Source organism: Protobothrops mucrosquamatus, unplaced genomic scaffold (genome assembly GCF_001527695.2).
Source record: "Protobothrops mucrosquamatus isolate PMUCROS unplaced genomic scaffold, P.Mucros_1.0 scaffold2098, whole genome shotgun sequence".
Taxonomy (NCBI): domain Eukaryota; kingdom Metazoa; phylum Chordata; class Lepidosauria; order Squamata; family Viperidae; genus Protobothrops; species Protobothrops mucrosquamatus.
Genome location: NW_015388200.1, coordinates 114,178 through 120,095, shown reverse-complemented (window position 1 = coordinate 120,095; position 5,918 = coordinate 114,178).

Sequence of the window (5,918 nt, the reverse complement as noted above, 5' to 3'; positions counted from 1 at the left end):
TGTCAGGATTTTGGCTTTCTACCTGGGTCCAGATTGGTTGACAGGATGCTGTACAATGAGACTGTGGCAAAGAGCCTATATGAGGTTTTTAGGTATTTTTAATTATTAATTTATTTAATATTTAAATTAAATTTAAATAATAATATTTAAACAATAATTAAAATTTATATTTAATATGCAACATAGAATTTTAAGATGTGGAGTTCCTCTTTTTTTTTCTCTTGTCCTCTTCTTTATAGGAACAGATGAAGAGAAAGAGAGAGAGGAAGAGGAGGAGAAGAATTTAAAATCTGCAAAATGATTTTAGTTAAGAAAATTAAATGAAAAGGGGACACAAATGAGTTGTGTTGAGGGGCAGGGGAGAGGGATGAGGAGGAAGCAAAGCAAAGTTATTCCAAACTATAAAATCACCATGTTAACAGTGTAATGGGGTTTATTTATTTATTTATTTTATTAAATTTGTTTGCTACTCATCTCACTGCAAGGCCAATCTGGGCAGTTTATGGGTGTGGGGAGAGAGAGTTCTTATAGCTCATCAATAATTCATAGGCACTGGGGATCATTCCCAGGTCAGCAGACAGAGAGGTAAAGAGCAGGGATCTGGGACTTCTGGTTTTGTGCGGTAGCGCCCTGTCACGGGATTGCGGATCTCCGCACCCCCGCAGCTAATTTCGCCCTGACAGGGGACCCTAAAAAACTTTAAAAACTTTATTATATTGTCATTGTATGTGCATACATAGTATACATATACAACGAAATTTACTTGACACCCAAAAACCAAGTCCCACACACATAATCCCCAAGCACACTCCCCCTCACCACAATCCCCACCCCTAAAACCAGCCAACATCCACACAACAGACCAAGTAATGCTGTCCAACAGTTCACTGATGGTGGCCCTTTAGTTCGTTGTTGAGTGCAATTCTAAGTCGCCCCAGAGAGGCGGCAAAGAAAAGAAGGGTGCCCCGGCGATTCTGGAATGACAGCAGTCGTTCTGTTCGATTCGGGGAAAGCCTTCTAACCTGACAGGAGAAAGGCTGGCCACACTTCACTGACCAGCCCAAGCTACTTGCAGCCAAAGTCCAAAGGCACAACAGTGAAAGCGTGCTTGAAACTGGGTGAGGAATTTGATCTTCTCTCTCCTATTTTATACTTAATTTCCTGGAAAAGATCCCCAAGAAGCAAAAAGCCTCCCAAAGTGAGAAGGGAGGGGACTACACACACCCCTTCCATAGAGAGAAGCGGCAAATTAAACTCAGATGGGGGGGGGGGAATACAAAATACCACAGTTTGGATAAATTTGAAAACTAAGAAAATTGCTAAAAGTTTATACCTGAAAAAGTACTGATGGAATTATATATATATATATATATATATATTTATTTATTAAATTTATATACCGCCCTATCTCCCTTACGGGACTCAGGGCGGTGAACAGGCGATACTAAAACCACAATAATAAATAAATAATTTCTATGCTAAAATCAAATTAAATGAATATATATATATATATTCCCTAATTATACCAAAAATGCGAATCCTGGGTAAATCCATATAATAGAAATAAAATAGTCCGAGCACCAGGATAATATTAAAACAAAAACTGTTTAATACAAAAGCTAAAGCTAAGCTTTCGTCGACCAACACTGCTGACATCATCAGAGCATAATACAAGATTACTGGGAGTCCTTTTTATATTGCCGGACGGCTCTGCGCCTGGCTTCTCGATCTATTTATTTATTATTTAAATTTATATACCGCCCTATCTCCCTTACGGGACTCAGGGCGGTGAACAGGCAATAATAAAAATCACAATTGTAGCGGGGACTGCCCGAGAGTGCTTGCAGGAGCTTGACTGGGAAGGGGAAGATTGGGACAGCTGCAGTTGGCTTGGGTGTGGCTGGCGTGAGTGGAAGGAGGAAGGATAGAAAAGGGAAGAAAAGGAGAAGGGAAGGGCTGGAAGCTTACTTTATTTTTCTATCAAGGGTATTTTAAATAGGGGCTAGATAGAGTGACGTTTTATTGCTTCCTCCGTGGGAGGATGTCTGAGGTGGAGGCAGGCGAGAGTGTGAAGTAAGGGAGTTGGTTGGGGTTTCTAGCCTCGGATTTTAATAATAAAGAGGAAGGGAGGGGGGTGGTTTTTGAATCCTGAAACCTGAAGAAGAATCCTAGAGAAGAAGCACCAGGAGGAGAGAGACTGGTGGTGCCAACTGTTGCCGCCAACTGTTGTGGACTTTGGAGGCATCTGGACTGTGGCCATCGCTGCTGTCATAGGTGCTGGGACATTGCGGGGGGAGTTGCCCTGGGGGATGAGCCATTGCCATAACATACTGGCCGTCGTTGTTATTATTACCATCTGGTGCCGGGGTTTACCCCCCCCCCCCATTTCATCGGATTCTGAACGATTGCTCAGGGGCCTGTTACTCCTGCCGCTAAAGCAGCCCTGAGATGTTATATACATCTTCAGAGTATCAACCACTGTGACCGGTTAAGCTCGTGCCTGAAAGTCCTGCTTCAACAAGAAGAGCCTGCCACCCATTAATGCTGTGTGAGTTCCGGTTGTAAGACATCTCATCGATCTCTAAAGAACATTGTTGCAACAGCTGGACAAGGGGGGACGTGGCCGGGAGGGCCTGGGCATTGGCGGCCTCTGAGGAGGTAGCGCTACACAATAAATATTAAATAAAAAGCCTGCTCTAAAATACCCCATATAAAAACCCCTACCAAAACACAATCAAAACTACGCCAGGCCGGCCGCATGGAATAGATGGGTTTTCAAGGCTCGGCGAAAGAGGCGCAGGTCCGTAGTTGTACGTAGGTCGGGGGGTAGGTCATTCCAGAGGGCAGGAGCTGCCACAGAGAAGGCTCTCCCCCTGGGGGTCGCCAGCCAGCATTGACTGGCCGACGGCACCCTAAGGAGGCCCTCTCTGTGGGAGCGGACTGGTCGAAGGGAGGTATTTGGTAGGAGGCGGTCTTGCAAATACCTAGGTCCATTGCCATGGAGCGCTTTAAAAGTTGTTACTAACACCTTGAAGCGCACCTGGAAGGCCACAGGCAGCCAGTGCAGCTCGTGCAGGAGAGGTGTTACATGGGAGTATCTAGAGGCCCCCATTCTGAACTAGCTGGAGCCTCCAGGTGCACCTCAAGGGGAGCCCCATGTAGAGAGCATTGCAATAGTCCAGGCGGGAAACAACGAGGGCTTGAGTGACCGTGCGTAGGGCGTCACGATCCAGAAAGGGGCGCAACTGGCGTATCAGGCGAGCCTGATGAAAAGCCCCCCTGGCCACAGCCGTCACATGATCGTCTAAAGACAGCCAAGCATCCAGGAGGACGCCCAGGTTGCGGGCCCTCTCCGCGGGAGCTGACTCGCCCCCGATAGCCAGAGATGGAGCCAACTGGCTATGTCGTGACGCCGGAAACCACAGCCACTCGATCTTGGACGGGTTGAGTCGAAGCCTGTTCCTTCCCATCCAGACTCGCACGGCCTCCAGGCACCGGGACATCACTTCTGCGGCATCATTGGGGTGGTCCGGGGTGGAGATGTACAGCTGGGTGTCATCTGTGTACTGATGAAACTCCACCCCGAAACCACGGATGATCTCACCCAGTGTCTTCATATAAATGTTGAACAGGAGAGGCGAGAGGACCAACCCCTGTGGTACCCCACAAGTGAGGCGCCTCGAGGTCGACCTCTGCCCCCCTGCCAACACAAATTGCGACCAGTCCAAGAGGTAGGAGGAGAACCACCGTAAAACGGTGCCCCCCAACCCCAACCCTCCTAACCGGTGCAACAAGATACCATGGTCGATGGTATCAAAAGCCGCTGAGAGGTCTAGCAGGACCAGGATAGAGGAACAGCCTCTATCCCGAGCCCTCCAGAGATCATCAACCAATGCGACCAATGCCGCGATCTAGTCATCGGTCCGTCCGTTTTCTCTACTTGGTTTGTTCTTAAAGGGCACGCGTCTCTTGCTGTGTTGGTATCTTCCGAGGTTACTATTTTCTTTTTCCTGGGCTCAATCACTTTCTTTCTGCTAGCATACGCCAGTTGCTTTCGCTCGCTTACACTTATCCCCTTTTTTGGTTCTATTCCGGGGTCCATCTGATCTTCCTTAATGGGGTTGTGTGCATGTGTGCTTGGGGGAGGGGGTATATTGAGTGGATCCGGGTGTCTATCAGGGTAGTCTCTGATGGATATGCTCCTACATGTGTTCTCCCACTCAGGAGCGCTGCCTTCTTCCGTGAACCTCCATGGGTATATTGATCCACTTCTGGTTGTCCCCCCCCATCTTAAGGTCCTTTACTGCTCGATCATTCATTGGGTTTTTCGATCCCCCTTCATCGTTTGCTAGTTCTTTTGCCCTTCTTGCGCGCGTGCAGGGTCCCGTGGCGTGGCTTTCCATCGTTTGCTCATGGATCTCTTTTTTGTAGTCGTCGGTGGAGTGTCTTGTCCCTCCCCTCTTGTTAGCGGGGGTCGTGGTGCGGGTGCCCCGTGGGTTGTCATCCAGCCATCCATGTCGTTCGCACCCATCATTATTTCTCCTTGTTGTGGGGTGGGCAAAAGAACTAGCAAACGATGAAGGGGGACTGAAAAACCCAATGCCCCCGAGCACACATGCGCACAACCCCATCAAGGAAGATCAGATGGATCCCGGAATAGAACCAAAAAAGGGGATAAGTGTAAGCGAGCGAAAGCAGGAAAAAGAAAATAGTAACCTCGGAAGATACCAACACAGCAAGAGACGCGTGCCCTTTAAGAACAAACCAAGTAGAGAAAATGGACGGACCGATGGCTAGATCGAGAAGCCGGGCACAGAGCCGTCTGGCAATATAAAAAGGACTCCCAGTAATCTTGTATTGTGCTCTGATGATGTCGGCAGTGTTGGCCAACGAAAGCTTAGCTTTAGCTTTTGTATTAAACAGTTTTTGTTTTAATATTATACTGGTGCTCGGACTATTTTATTTCTATTATATGGATTTACCCAGGATTCACATTTTTGGTATAATTAGGTATAATACAGGAAGTTTTTCAGACAGACCGGTCTGATTGATTACACCTTGACATTTTTAACTGCTATACTGCAGTTTTACTTTTTACAATATCTTTTGCCATACAGCCCCCCAACTAGGGGCATTAAGCAGGCTCAAGTCGCAACTGTGAAACATTTTAAATCCAAATTTCTTTTTCTGACAAAGAGTTAAAGAATTAAATTGGGAGACTAAGATGGCCATTTCTAGCTTGTTCTGCTTTCATCAGTTAGCCATACCCTTTATGGGATTCGAACCTGGGCAGTTTTACATACTAGGCAGTGATTTAACCACCAAGCCACAGGCTCTCCTCCCCTCTTTTGCCAGCTGAGTCAAGGGAGTATAAAATGTTTCGCAGTTGCGACTTGAGCCTGCTTAACGCCCCTAGTTGGGGGGCTGCATGGCAAAAGATATTGTAAAAAGTAAAACTGCAGTATAGCAGTTAAAAATGTCAAGGTGTAATCAATCAGACCAGTCTGTCTGAAAAACTTCCTGTATATACTCCCTTGACTCAGCAGGCAAAAGAGGGGAGGAGAGCCTGTGGCTTGGTGGTTAAATCACTGCCAAGTATGTAAAACTGCCCAGGTTCGAATCCCATAAAGGGTATGGCTAACTGATGAAAGCAGAACAAGCTAGAAATGGCCATCTTAGTCTCCCAATTTAATTCTTTAACTCTTTGTCAGAAAAAGAAATTTGTATATATATATATATATATATATATATATATATATATATATATATATATATATATATATATATATATATATATATATATATATATATATATATATATATATATATATATATATATATATATATATATATATATATATATATATATATATATATATATATATATATATATATATATATATATATATATATATATA